At 44.5% G+C, this 15,616-nt stretch overlaps 1 protein-coding gene and 1 pseudogene across 2 annotated transcripts in view; both read right to left on the reverse strand.

The window, feature by feature from the left end:
* Positions 1-15,616, reverse strand: part of FIG4 (FIG4 phosphoinositide 5-phosphatase) — a 407,091-nt gene that overhangs the window by 388,314 nt on the left and 3,161 nt on the right. Inside the window, exon 2 of one of the 2 annotated variants that reach the window (XM_077487137.1) lies at positions 10,487-10,612. The exons of the other annotated variant lie outside the window; for it this stretch is intronic. The gene's annotated coding sequence lies outside the window, so the exon portion shown is untranslated. The remainder of the gene's footprint in view (positions 1-10,486; positions 10,613-15,616) is intronic. 2 annotated transcript variants of the gene reach the window in all.
* On the reverse strand, positions 2,629-2,747 carry LOC143990836 (5S ribosomal RNA; annotated as a pseudogene).

The following is a 15,616-nucleotide window of genomic DNA, read 5'->3' on the forward strand; positions in this document are numbered from 1 at the left end:
AAGAGAGAGAGGGGGGAAGAGAGAGGAGGGGGAAGAGAGAGAGGGGGGGAGAAGAGAGAGGGGGGAGAGAGAGAGGGGGGAGAGAGGGGGGGAGAGAGGGGGGGGGAGAGAGGGGGGGGAGAGAGAGAGGGGGGAGAGAGAGAGGGGGGAGAGAGAGAGGGGGGAGAGAGAGAGGGGGAGAGGGGGAGAGGGAGGGAGGGAGAGAGAGGTGGGGAGAGAAAGGTGGGAGAAGGTGGGGAGAGAAAGGTGGGGAAGAGAAAGAAATAAACAAACCTCCAATCAGTTCACTTGTATGTATAATTTAGATTTAAAAAAAAAAATCTATATCTTAAATATTAAATACACAAAAAGAGGTAATCAAAACTTTTGGACAGAAAAAAAAAGGGCTAACTACTGTTTTCGTTTTTTAATTCATAATTTTTTCCAAAAAATTGCGTTTGAAAGACCTCTGCGCAAATGCCGTGTGAAATAAAATATTGCAACAACCGATATTTTATTCCCTAGGATCTCTGTCAAAACAAATATATAATGTTTGGGGGTTCTAAGTGATTTTATAGCAGAAAATATTGGATTTTTACTTATAAGCAATAAGTGTCAGAAAAGATTTAGTCTTTAAAGAGGAATTCCCCTTTAAAAAAATAAAAATAAAAGTCAGCAGCTACAAATACTGCAGCTGTTGACTTTTAATAAAATCGGACACTTACCTGTCCCAGGGTCCAGTGATGCAGGGGAACGAAGCCCCGCTCGTTCCCCCCTCTGCTCGGTGGCGCCGGCATTCTAACTGTGGGCACCCGTCTGTGGCTTCAAAGCGCATGTGCGAGTGGTGCTGCGTGCCGTGATTGGCCGCGCAGTCATCTGGGACCTGTCACGTGTCCCAGATGACTGACAAGAGGGAGGGGGCAGAGCTGAGAAGGGCTCAGGCACTGAAGGAAGCAGACTACGAGGGACCCCCTAGCAACAGGAGGTGAGTTAAAAAAAAAGAATCCAAATGTTTTTTTTTTTTGGAATTTTAATGATTTTTTTTTTTTTTTTCTGTGGAACGCCACTTTAAATGGTTAAACTGAGAACTCCTACACACAGAGTTCAGTTCATTGATAAGAAGAAATATTGTATCTCTTTGGTTCCTCTCAGACTTGGCAGGCTGCCCAGATAGGAGACACAAGTAACTTCTCCAGAGGAAGACTTCAGGCAAATTGAATTGACTTTTATTACAGAAGTCATTTGCAGGTCCTGCTGAGGTTTTAAATCAGCCTTTTTTATCAGCACAATGGGCCGATGCTGATTAATTAAAAAAACGGCAAGTATCGGCCGATATATCGGTCGACCTCTATTTGTGTGACCGTGTGTATGCAAGACAAGTTGGAGCCAACAACTTTCAAACAAAATTCCACAGTTTTGTTGTCAGAAAGTCTGATCGTGTGTACGGGGCATTAGGCTAATTTCTTTATTGGTCAATAAGGATGATCTTCGGCATGTTCGCACAGTCCACGTGCAGAGCCCACCAGGAAGTCGGCACTGCGCTGCGCTAATCACAGGCAGAGAGACATTGCCCAATTTCTGCAGCAGCACACTGGGACAATGTCTCACTACCTGTGATTAGCGCAGCGCAGTGCCGACTTCCTGGTGGGCTCTGCACGGGGACTTCACACCAGGAGACATATGTTTCCCAGACTCCATAATATATAATTATGGAGGCCGGCTCCCTTGCATTAACCAAGGTAGAAACTACTGAACCTGGCAGCCCACGCTTCAGAGTGTGGGCCTCAATAGCCAGACCGTTAAATTTAGCTTTTGTAAAGTAGGATGGAACTCCAGACCTTGCGAGAGAAGGTCTGGCCATGAATGTAGGGTCCATGGGTCCACTACAGACATCTTTACGATCTCTGCATACCAAGATTTCCTGGGCCCCGCTGGGGGCCACAAGAATCAACGACTTCCCTTCCCGCTGGATCCTGCGAAGAAGTCGTGGATGTAGGCAGAATAGGAGGGAATGCATAAATCAGTGAGAAACCAATTCCACGGGAATAGCAAGGCATCTGTTCCACATGCTAGCGGATCCTTTGTTCTTGGCACAAAGGTGTCGATTTCTTTGTTGAACCTGGATGCAAACAGATCTATGTCTGAGATACCCCATTTTTAACATATTGACAGAAGATATTGGGGTGAAAGAACCCATTCTCCCCAGGAACAACTGCTAGTGACTCAAGAAGTCCGAATGCCAATTTTCTATTCCTAGAATGAAGACTGCCGATAGGCAAAGTACATTGTTTTCTGCCCAAGACAGGATATGATTCACCTTTCTCTGGGCTGCACAACTTCTGTGTCCCCTTGGTGATTAATATAGGCCATTGCTGTGGCATTGTCGGATTGAATCCTGGCAGGACAATACCGTAAACTGAACATTCAGGCCCTCAGGACCAAGAGCTCTGCCTGAATTTTCTAAAATGTTAATGAGGCCATTTCTGATCTGGGCCACTTCTCTCGGAAAGTTTCCTCTTCCAGGACTGTTCCCCAATCTAAATAAGAAAGGTTGGCATATGTTGTTACCACTTCCCAGGTAACGGAAGGAAGGATTTTCCCTTTTGGGATTTTTGGATATTAACCAGAAACTGAGGCTCCAGCGCACACAGCCTACAGCACCTGGTTTTTCCAGGTGGTCGCTCATCCTGTTACTAACCAGGCTTGACCCTGCTTAGCCTCCAACATCAGATGAGATCAGTTGCTATCAGGGTGATGTGGCCATAGGCTTTGGAGTCAGACACACTAGGAATATAGAGCTTGATTAGATTTGGTGTGTATCTACCACAGGGTGGTCCTGAGGATACATTGCAAAATAAACATGCCACGTCCTGATATTTGGATTTCCTAGAAAACACAACAACTAATGTTGATAGTGATGGACTTTTTAGGCATAAACGTAGATAGATAGATAGATAGATAGATAGATAGATAGATAGATAGATAGATAGATAGATAGATAGATAGATAGATAGATAGATAGATAGATAGATAGATTTATCTATGTTTATGCATTAAAAGTCCATCACTATCAACATTAGTTGTTGTGTTTTCTAGTAAATGTAGAGCTTGAACCCTTTGTTCCAAGCCGAATAGGAAACAGTTTTGCAGCAGTCCCGAATGAAACGGAGCATAAGGAACGGCCTTGAATGAAGCCACCATCTTTCCCAATCACCTCATGCAACGTTGAATAGAATAAATTCATCTTGCTTTGACCACCTAAATCAGTTCCTTTATGGCGCTGATCTTAGCCTGGGGTAAGAATACCCTTTTCTGGGTGTACCTATGATCGGACCCAGGTATTTTAGCCTTCTTCATGGTTTTAAAGAAGATTTCTCCTAGGTTGAGAATCCGACCTAGATATTCAGGTAGTTGAATGTGGTGACCATACTTTGGTCTAAGCGGGCTACCGACTGTTCTATGAAGAACAGATCGACTAGGTAAACCATAATCGTTATACCTTGGGCCCTTAATCAGGCTAGAAGAGGGGCCAGAACCTTTGTAAACACTCAAGGTGCAGTAGCTGGACCAGAAAGCAGAGCTACACACTGAAAATGAAGATTTTCCACCTTGAAAAGTAGATATTACTAGTGAGTGAGGAAATAGGCATATGGAGGTATGCATCTTTGATGTCGATTGACGCCAGAAGGTCTCCTCCTTGTAGGATGGAGATAACTGATTTGGATTGACTCCATAAGAAAAAACACTGGTTATATTCAGGAACTGAATTTAGATTTTTGAGATCCAGAATGTCCATTCGGATTTGGCACCGTGAAAAAAAAGAGGTTTGAATCAAACCCCAACCTCTGTTCTTACATGGGGACCCCCATGATAACTTTTTCTTTTTCTCTGGATCTTTAGAAACGTTGGATCAGAAAAAACGAGGAGACAGGAACTCTTGGAACTCCAGTTTGTACCCTGGAGCTATTGAGGAAGTCCCCCATTCGTCTCAACACTCTTCCTGCCAGATCATTGAGAACTGCAGAAGAATTCCCCCTATTCAATTGAACCTGACGGTGGAAGCCGCCGTGACTGCCTGGAGGCTGATGCCTCTGGCACAGGAGAAGTAGCTTTAAAATGAAAATACATTTACTCCTTTTCTTAAATGGCAAAAAGGGGTGCTTTCCACTAGAATTTCTTTGGCTGTATTATCCAAAACATCCCCAAATAGCTGTTTGGCCGCAAAAAGGAAGACTAGCCAGGAGCTTCTTACAAGGCGCTTAGCGAAGGATCTATAGCATCTATTGCAAACATAAAGCTGCCTCCTGGGCCTGCTGAGCAGGATAACCTTGAATGTCTGTTTAAACTGGTCTCCCAATGATTAAGCAATTACTGTCAGCGCAGGCTGAGACACTCAATCTGCCAGAGAAAAAAAAGTGTGTTTTTTTTCCCAATAGGAATTCCACCTTTTTATCCGTTGGATCCTTAAGCATTGTCTGCCGGACTAGTCAAACTTATTCACAGAGGATATAGCAGGGTTAGTTGCTGGTATACCCTACTTAGTGAATTTCCTCCACCATAGGATAAAGTGTGAAAACTTTTTAGGAGGGGGAAAAAAAAAAGCTTATCTGGGTGATCCTTTCAGATACAAAAAAGCTTTTCCAGCAATGGACAGGAAAAGGCATGCACAGCTTGAGGAGGCTTTAGTGAACCCAAACACTCAGTTAAGAGTACATAAATGTGGAGCCATCATTCAGCAAGAAATTGCACCATCAGTCTTAAGATTAGAACAGCTGGTTCTCCCGCATTTGACACCTCAGAAGAGGAGTCATCAGCCTCACCACGGCCCCCCTCTTTGCTCTTATGTCTTTCCGACAATTTTTCAGCCAGCATAAACTGAGTTTTTCTTTTTTTTAAAACACACTCCCGCATTGGAGGACGGCAATGTCATGCTAAGCCCCACCCCCACCATCCTTTTTTTTTTTTAAAAAAAAGGAGTTTTCCCTATCGGACCTCCGATCCGATGGGATCAGCTGAGTGAGGGAAGGATGGTGTGGAGGAGACCTGGAATGGGCCGCTGTGTAGGGGCTGTGAAAGAAAACGGCATTGCCGATCGTCTTTAGTTCTCCCTTATACTCAGGCTCTTGAAGAGGAAAAAAGTAAAAAAAAAAAAAAAAGCTCAGGTGGGGGGGTCTGGAGGAAGCAAAACCTTCTAAACTTACCGGAGGTCTGACTGCTAGCCAGAGGAAAAAAGTCTGCTGCTTCTGTGACACAGCGTGACTCTGAGCAAAGCATGAGAATGTACATGCTCCATACAGCCCCCAGTGCTGACACTTAGGCATGACAACATTTACTTTAAAGCGGTTGTAAACCCGCTGATGTGTTTTTGTTTTTTCCCACCTGCAAAGGAAAAGGCATAATGAGCTGGTATGCACCGCATACCAGGTCATTATGAAATACTTACCTTAGAACGAGGCCCTGACATCTGGCCCGATCCACGGCAAGGGAACATGTCAGCTCCGGGTATCGCAGCTCTAGCGCTGTGAGTGGCCGGAGCCACGATATCGTCACCGGAGCCGCGATATCGAGATTTCTTCCCGGCAGGGTCCGGAGTCTGTCGGGCTTTCAGCCGAGAATCCCCTGTGCGCATGCGCCTCTGCAGTCAGCGGCGCATTGCGAGGGGAATATCTCTTAAACCGTACAGGTTTAGGAGATATTTTTTTTTTGCCTACAGGTAAGCCTTATTATAGGATTTCCTGTAGGTAAAGTCCCAAAAATGACATCCATAGGGATGAGTGGACCATCCAATCTGGTCCACCTGAAAAACTGAGAGGTGGACCTGATCGAAACACCCCTCTGAAGGGGGCTTTAACCCTGTCTTCAGTCTTCACAAGACCTCCTGTTCCCCCCGACTTCTCCCGAGCCTCTCCCATCATCTAGAACTCTTTATCAAAATATGTCTGACTATCTCTTTCTCTGTTCTCCTTTAAGGGATCCCTGAGAACCCTTCTCTTCAGAAAAGCCTATCCTGCCTCTAACTAATAAATTGTCTTTTTACTTTCTCCATCAGCTCATCCCCACGGTTATTACAGTTATTTTGTATCACTTGACCCTCCCTCTTTGATTGCAAGCTTTAATGAGCGGAGTCCTCTGATTCCTCTTGTATTGATTTTTATTGTAACTGTTCAGTCTACGTTAATTTTGTAAATCGCTGTGCAAACTGCTGGCACTATATAAATCCTGTAAAATAATAATAATAATAACCTTATTATGTCAAATTGACTAATTAAAATTTTTACCAAAACAAAGTTACCCTTCAACGCCTTTCTCTTAGAAATAGTTATACTTTTTCTTATTGGGGGTCATGAGTATATGTGTTTAGTCTAAACGCCATAATGTTGTTCGAATTGTCTCTGCGGAGTGTATATACAATGATAATATTACGGGGGTTGAATTGACCTGCGCACTTTAACGGCTTGCTGACCAGCCGCCGTCATTATACAGCGGCAGGTCGGTTTGATCCCCCGAGCCGTCGTAGCTATATGTTGGCTCGCGGGATCGAAATAGTAGGCGCACATGTGCCCGCTGCACTGCGGGGGTGCCGATGCTCGTGGCCGATGCTCGCGATGACCGCTGGCTACGAGCGATTGCGGGCACGAGAGGCAGAATAGGGATGGGTTTGTGTAAACACACAATTCCCTGTTCTGTTCGGAGTGACAGATCGCAAGTTCCTAATAGATAGGAACCACGATCTGTCATCTCCTCTAGGTCATACCCCTCTACAGTTAGAAACACACATACACAGGGAATACAGTTAACCCCTTGATGGTCCCCTAGTGTTAACCCCTTCCTTGCCAGTGACATTTTTATAGCACTGATCGCTATATAAATGCCAATGGTCCCAAAAATTGTCAAAAGTGTCCGAAGTGTCTGCCATAATGTTGCAGTCCCGATAAAAATCACAGCTCGCCGCTATTACTATTAAAAAAAATTATAATAAAATTGCTATAAATCTATCCCGTATTTTGTAGATGCTATAACTTTTGCGCACACCAATCAATATACGCTTATTGCGATTTTTTTTTTTTTTACTAAAAATATGAAGAAAACATATCGGCCTAAACTGAGAAAAAAATTGCTTTTTTTAAAAAAAGGGGGATATTATAGATAGCAAAAAGTACAAAACATTGTGTTGTTTTTTTTTCATAATTGTCGCATTTTTTGTTTATATCGCAAAAAATAAAAACCACAGAGGCGATCAAAGACCACCAGAAGAAAGCTCCATTTGTGTGCAAAAAAAGATGTTGATTTTGTTTGGGTGCAGCGTCGCACAAACGCCCAACTGTCAGTTAAAGCGACGCAGTGCTGAATTGCAAAAAATGGCCCGGTCATCCAGCAGTCAAATCTTCCAGGGCTGAAGTGGTTAATGTGTCTAAAACATTTCAGTAGACAAAGAGAACATAACCCTACGGCTAATAATGTCATGACCCTTCTTGACTAGTTATTTATTCCAACCAGGGGCGTAGATAAGAGGGGGGTCAGGGTGATCAAACCCCCCCAGAGCATCCTGGCAAAATACCCAGGGAGTGTCCCTGCAGCTGTGCTGCTCAGCTTCGGCAACAGCACAGTAGAAGCAACCAAGAGTTTCGGAGTGCAGCAGCCAGTCCCCCTTCTATTGTGCCCAATCCCCAACAGTTTATTAAGGGGTCCCCCCAAAAGGCATGAAATTCCTGTGAAGTCCTGATGCTTGATATACCGCCAAACAGGTCTCGGATACCTGCAACTGACAGCGCATGGTCGAGGGAACTCCTAGATTCCTCCTCGAGGTACATATGACACAGCAGAAGGGAGACTGGGGCTGCAGACGTTTTCCTGCTTCTGTACAGCACTGAATCTGAGGTCTGGCAAGTGGAGAGGAATAAACTTTCTGTTTGGGAGAAGGAGGGGGAGAGAATTCCTGCCTGGGGGAGATTGAGAGGGGGGGGGGGGTTTAAGGAAAGATAGGTGGGTTTGCTTTTAGAGAAGGGGTTTTTTTTTGTAGAGAAGTTTACAGGGATGGTTAATGGTAGGGATTTGCTTTTGGGAGGGAGTTTGTTTGACGAAGGGAGAATTTGTTGATATTTTTGCTTTGGGGGTAAGTTTAGAGACGGGGGTTTAATTTTTGGGGAGAATATTTGAAGGAGGAAGTGCAGTAGAAATCTTTGCTTGAGGAGGGAAAGGGGGGGTTCTTATGAGACCACCCCCCATGCTCACTGGAGCAGTGGGCTGTGGAAGGGGTAGCTGGCTCAGGAACTTAGCAGCTCTCTGAGAGGCTGAGCCAACTGCCGGTCCACGGATCTGGGTGAATCCCGACTCAAATGTTGGGGTCTTTCCCCAGGCTGGACCTGCTGAGTGATGTAGCAGCCTTTATCCAGCTGTCAGCCAAAAACAGATCACAGAAGTGCAGAACAGGCTGCCAGATGACCAAAACGGTATGCCGTCCCTTCAGAACACATGCATGGGTGACGTCACCTGCTGCTTCCCATGTGAATATCTCCTAAATATCACATGTTTAGGAGATATTCACTGTACCTACAGGTAAGCCTTATTATAGGCCTATCTATAGGTACAAGTTCAAAAGCAGGGTTCACTACAGTATAAGACTGAATACAAGCCAGCCTTATTGACCAGGTGCACCTGTGGTAGGCAGTGCACTATTTGCATAATTTAATTTTTTTTAAATCTCCTAAAACATTTCATAAAACTTCTTAGGACACTGTTTTACTGCCTACCACCATATGTTGCCCCTAGCACCTGCTCAGGTTGCACAGTAAGGTTAGCTAAAATCCAGTCTTCTGTCTCATTCACACATCCTACATGACCATGGTGCAGTAAGTATACTGCAAATACCTGCACCCGGGATCAGATGTGCCAATCCCTGCTCAGCCTGTACACCTGAGTGACAGGCTGAAAAAAGCCAAGGTTGTCTGCTGCTGTAAACATGTACCCACATATCCAGTAGTTACCCGCAGGTAGACATACATTTTTGCCCTTGGACAAAATCTCTCTGCATCCAGGGTCGGAAACTGGTCCCTAACAGCAGTTAATCACTTGATGTGATGTGCAGATATTGTACCCCCCACCCCCTCCCACCAGAACACATCTGTCAGTGCTTGCAGCCATTGGCTGAGAGTACTGATCGGATGCTGGTTGACTGTTGGTTTTCAAGCATGCTCATCTGACAAGAGGTGGCGGTGAGATCGGTTTCCGTTGGACAAGTACTTATACACATGGGCCGAATGTCAGTCAGTTTCTACTGTACCAACGGATGTTGGGCGCTTAAAGGGGTTGTAAAGGTTCATTTTTTATTTTCTAAATAGGTTCCTTTAACCACTTGCTTACTGGGCACTTAAACCCCCCTCAGTCCCAGACCAATTTTCAGCTTTCAGCGCTGATGCACTTTGAATGACAATTGCACGGGCATACAACACTGTACCCAAATGACATTTTTATAATTTTTTCCCACAAATAGAGCTTTCTTTTGGTGGTATTTAGTTACAGCTCGGAGTTTTATTTTTTGCTAAACAAACAAAAAAAGATGGAAAAAAAAAAAATCATGTTTTAATAGTTTGTTATAAAATTTTGCAAATGGGTAATTTTTCTCCTTCATTGAAGTGCGCTGATTAGGCGGCACTGATAGGCTGCATTGGTGGGCACTGATAGGCTGCATTGGTGGGCACTGATAGGCTGCACTGGTGGGCACTGATAGGCATAGTTAAGGCGGCACTAATAGGCACAGATAAGGCGGCACCGATGGGCACAGATAAGGCGGCACTGATGGGCAAAGATGGGCACAGATAAGATGGCACGGATGGGTGGCACGGATGGGTGGCACGGATGGGCACTGATAGGTACCACTGATAGATGGGACTGATGGGCACTGATAGGTGGCACTGATAGGTGGCACTGCTGGGCACTGATGGGCGGCACTGCTGGGCACTGATGGGCGGCACTGGGGTGCAGCACCTTTGAGGCAGATTGTGGGCACTGTGGGTGGCACTATGGGCACTGCTGGGTGGCACTGACGGGGGGTACTTACTTTTTATTAGGGTGGCACTGCAGGGGGCAGGTTGGCACTGGCAGGAGGCAGGTGGGCGCTTGCATTGCTGGCCGTGATCGGGACTGATGTCCTGATCGCGGCCGCCGGTGATCGGCTTTTTTTTTTTCTCCTCGCGCTGTCAGCGCGAGGAGGAATACTAGCCAATTACCGGCTCCGTTATGTCACCTGATCAGCTGTCATTGGCTGACAGCTGATCACGTGATAAGGGGTCGGGATCGACCCCTTGCACGGATCGGTGATCAGGCGAGTCTCGCGGACTCGCCGATCACAGAGCGCGCTGCGCGCGCCCCTCAGGGGGCGTGCAGGCCGCTCGTACACGGGACTACGTCAATAGACGTAGTCCCGGAAAAGGAGATCCGCGCTGTAGCCGTCATTTGGCTATAGCGTGGATCTCAAGTGGTTAAGCTAGTGCATTGTTGGTTCACTTACCCTTTCCTTCGATTTCTCTTATGGTTTTTTTCTTTGTTTTCTTTGTCTGAATTTCTCACTTCCTGTTCCTCCTCAGTAAGCTGTTCTGGCTGACTAAACACCGCTCGGATGATGGTGTGAAGTTTACTGAGGAGAAAGAGGAAGTGAGAAATTCAGACAAAGAAAAAAAAACATTTAGAAGGGAAATCGGAGGAAAAGGTAAGTGAACCTACAATGCACTAGCTTAAAGGAACCTAGTTAAAAAATAAAAAACTAAGCTTTACAACCCCTTTAAGCCATTTGGATAATAGGCAATCTTACTGGACAACTTTAGCAGGTCTTTGTGAAGTTGGCTCAGTTTCTTTTATTTAAAATAAAATATTTACCAGGTACATGCTGCATATGTTACACAATGAAAATATGCAGTAAGTGCCAATTATAATTATTTTTCTAAATACTATATAAATGTTAAAGGAACAAAATCGGTATGGATGCAAGTTAAAAATTTAGCTCAGGAAGGACATATTTAAAAACCTTAGGATGTCAGCTACATTTAAAGCGGAGTTCCACCCAAAAATGCAACATCCGCTTTAAGCACTCATCGCCCCCTTACATGCCACATTTGGCATGTCATTTTTATTGGAGGGGGGAGTCGTTAGGAGGGGGACTTCCTATCCCACTTTCTCCTTCTGCCCAGGGACCGCCAAGGCGACTCCTCCTTACGCCTTAGGCGGTCCCTCCCTCTAGGCAATCTCCTGGGAAATGTGGCAGGTCCCAGGAGATCGCCTGTCCACTCCGGGAGCGCAGTGCGACTCGCGCATGCGCCGTATGTGCCCAGCCGTGAAGCCGAAAGCTGTCATGGCCAGATGCCCGAAGTTGCAATGGAGGTACCAGCGGAGAGGAGTGGGAAAGGAGCAACGCTCTGTTCGGCCGCATCGCTGGACCGTGGGACAGGTGAGTGTCTGTTTATTAAAAGTCAGCAACTACACGTTTTGTAGCTGCTGACTTTTAATAAACATAAAAAGCCTGGAACTCCACTTTAAGGCTAGTTTCCACTAGTTTTGCACTCTGAAGAGGATCCGTTTCCAGATTGTTCTTCAAAGATCATTTTGCAGGCAGCGAGGAGGCGCAGTATTGCTTCATCATCATATATTTTAATCCCTGCACTACTGCACCACAACCGCATTCAGTTGAATGGAGATCATTTTTGCTGTGCTGCATTGCAAATCCTCATGACCTAAATTATGCCTTTGCGTTTTATAGCAAGCTCCAGAGCCTACAAGATTTGTCACATCTAAAACCAATGACCTAGAGTCAGCATTTGAACTTTTCATACCATAAACCATCAAAAAGGTGATATTAGATTGGAGATGCACCACAATCTTGGCGGCTGAAAATTGTGTTTTCGGCATTTTGCCGATAGAGAAAAAAAGTGGCAATAATGTAGGTCATGTGACTCAAAAACCTAACATAGTGTGTTATTGATGCATTTTCAATGCATTTCAAGGGGGAGGTGGATTTTTGGTGTCTTTTTTTAACTGACCAAAAATGCAGCAAGCAAGATTTTTAACACCGGAAGCGCAACAGACCAGTGTGAAGACATACATAGAATTTAAAAAAGGGATGCATTCATGATATTAATTAAAAAGTCGAATATAATACAATTATATATTTTTTTTAAACTGTCAGTTTCGGCACCAAAATTTTAATTCGGTATACCTCTATATTACTAGATAAACCAACTTAGTGGAAATGTGTTTCAGGACAGATAGAAACCACATGATCAGACTGATTTTGCAAGCTTACAAAGGATTTCTAATGTACCAAAGCAAATCAGAAAAAAGTAGCAAGATTATGTAGCACAAGGAAGTGGAAAAGCATTTTTTTTCCAGCCGCTGTGAATCATTCTTCAAACTCTCAGGAGTTATCAGCTTTGACAACTGCAATACTAGACCTGCTGAGACAAGTTGATAGCAATCAAGGATGTGTGGGATAAATGGATAAGGATCCCACCTCTAATGTACAATTCCGGACCTCACATCACAGGGGATAAATGAGGATACTGTCCCTTGAAGCAGTATATACATAATAAACCTGGAATATACACCGATCAGTCATTACTTTATGATCACAGACAAGTTAAGTAAATAGCATTGATTATCTCCTTACAATTGCATCTGAAAGTGAATGGGATATATTGGGCAGCAAGTAAACATGTTAACCCTGAAGTTGAGGTGCTGAAAGCAGAAAAAAATGGACATCCTGACGCAGCTGCAGGCAGGTCAGGATGCCCATGCTGACCCGTGCCCACAACCAAAAGCGCCTGCAATTTTTTTCTTACATCATGTGGATGACCGGGTGTGTGTACGTTGCTTACCCAGGGAAGGGGGGGGGGGGGGAAGATGTCGCCAGGATGCAGTATGGAAAAAAAGGCAATCCGGGAGAGGCAGAGTGATGCTTTGGACAATGTTCTGCTGGGAAACCTCAGGTCCTGCCTTTCATGTGGATGTTACTTTAACAAGTAGCGCCTACCTAAAACACCGCTGCTGACCCCTTCATAGAAATGATATTCTCTGATGGCAGTGGCCTCTTTTGGCAGGAAAATGTGCCCTGTCACACTGCAAAAGTGGTTCAAGAATGGTTTGAGGAACACAACAATGAAGGAGAGGTGCCGATTTGACCTACAAATTCTGCAGATCCCAATCCAATCTAGTATCTGTGGGATGTGCTGGAAAAACAAGTCTGATCCATGGAGGCCCAACCTCGCAGCTTACAGGACTTAGTGAACCTGATACTGAAGGCTTGGTGCCAGATACAACAGCACACCTTCTGAGGTCTAGTGTCGTCCATGCCTTAGGCCTGATTCAAACTTATGTAGGTTGCAGTTTGAATATTGCAGGTGCATTTTGTGTTTTTCAATACACGCTTTTCATCTACGCTGGAAGTGTGAAGGGTATGACCGCTGGACGTACAGTTAGGGCCATATATAGTTGGACACAATTTTAGATTTTCAGGTATTTACCAAAAAGTTTTCAAGATATAGTTATATAATAATTATCGTCTGAAAGTGCACCCTCTCAGGTTTAATTTAAGAGTATGTAGTTCTAAATCGAATGTAGGGTTTAAAAATTATGCCGCATACACACGACTGGACTTTTTGACAGCAAAGGTCAGACGGAACGAGTCCGTCGGACAATTTGATCGTGTGTGGGCTCTATCGGACCTTTGCTTGCCAAAAATCCGGCGGACTTTAGAAATAGAACATGTTTTAAATTTTTCCACCGGAACTCCGCCGGACCGAGAAATACGTTTGTGTGTATGCTAGTCCGATGCTAGGGCAGCTATTGGCTACTGGCTAGGAACTTCCTTATTCTAGTCCGGTCGTATGTCAGCACGTTCAAATCCGTCGGACTTTGGTGTGATTGTGTGTGGCCAAGTCCGTTAATTTGGAAAGTCCGTCGGAACTCCGCCGAAAGTCCGTCGGAAAGACCATCGGACCTAGTCCCTCAAAGTCTGGTCGTGTGTACGCGGCATTACAGCTCTTAAGAATAGCCACCCCGCCCCTTTTTCAAGGGACCAAAAGTAATTGGATAATTGAATCAAAAGCGGTTTCATGTACAGGTGTAGACTACGCCTTCATTATTTTTTCATCAATTAAGCAGGTTAAAGGTCTGGAGTTGATTCTAAGTGTGGTATTTGCATTTAGAATCTATTGCTGTGAACCTACATCATGCGTTCAAAGGAGCTGTCCATGCAAGTGAAACAGGCCTTTGTAATGCCCCGTACACACGATCGGACTTTCCGCCAACAAAATCGAAGGGTGTTGGCTCCAACTTGTCTTACATAGACACACAGTCACGCAAATGTTGGCCAACAATTACAAACGTAGTGACATACAAGACGTAAGTGATACCTCCATTATGAACGCTAGTTTTACAAGACCGAGCGCTTCTGGCTTGTCCTTGACTCTGAGCATGCGTGGACTTTTGTGTGACAGACTTGTGTACACATAATCGGAAAGTCCGACAACAAACATTTGTTGGCGGAAAATGTGAGAACCTGCTAGCCAACAAATCGGATTCAGGTTTGGGCTCTGGCTGGGCCATGCCAAAACTTTAATCTTCATCTGGTAAAGCCATTCTTTTGTTGATTTAGATGTATGCTTTGGGTTGTCATTTGAAAGATGAAGTTCCTCTTCATGTTCAGCTTTCTAGCAGAAGCCTGAAGGGTTTGTGCAAATATTGACTGGTATTTGAAACTGTTCATAATTCCCTCTACCTTGACTAAGGCCCCTGTTCTATCTGAAGAAAAACAGCCCCAAATCATGATGCTGTCACCACCATGCTTCACTGTGGGTATGGTGTTCTTTTGGTGACGTGCCGTATTGTTTTTGCGTCAAACATATCTTTTGGAATTATGTCCAAAAAGTTCAACCTTGGTTTCATCAGACCGTAACACATTTTCCCACATACTTTTGGGAGACTTCAGATATGTTTTTGCAAAATTTAGCCAGGCATGGATGTTTATCTTCGGAAGAAAAGGCTTCCATGTTGCCACGCTACCCCATAGCCCAGATATATGAAGAATACAGGAGATTTTTGTCACATGTACCACACAGCCAGGACTTGCCAGATATTCCTGCAGCTCCTTTAATGTTACTGTAGGCCTCTTGGCAGCCTCCCTGACCAGTTTCTTCTTGGTTTTTTTTCATCAATTTTGGAGGAACGTTCAGTTCTTGGTAATGTCACTGCTGGGCCATATTTTCTCCACTTGATGAGGATGACTGGTAATCTTCACTGATTTCCATGGTATATTTAATGCCTTGGAAATTATTTTGTACCTTTCTCCTGACTGATACCTTTTAACAGTGAGATCCCTCTGATGCTTTAGAAGCTCTCTGCGGACCATGACTTTTGTTGTAGGATGCGACTAAGAAAATGTCAGGAAAGACCTACTAAAACAACTTTATTTGGGGTTAATCAGAGGCACTTTAAAATGATGGCAGGTGTGTACTGACTCTTATTTAACATGAGTTTGCATGTGATTGATTCATTCTGAACACAGCTACATCCCCAGCTATAAGAGGGTGTGCACACTTATGCAACCACATTATTTACTTTTTTAATTTTTACTTCACTCACCCTAAAATAT

This window comes from Lithobates pipiens, unplaced genomic scaffold (assembly GCF_037356315.1).
Source record: "Lithobates pipiens isolate NorthernLeopardFrog02 unplaced genomic scaffold, aLitPip1_a1.2 Scaffold_18, whole genome shotgun sequence".
In the NCBI taxonomy this organism is placed as follows: Eukaryota; Metazoa; Chordata; class Amphibia; order Anura; family Ranidae; genus Lithobates; species Lithobates pipiens.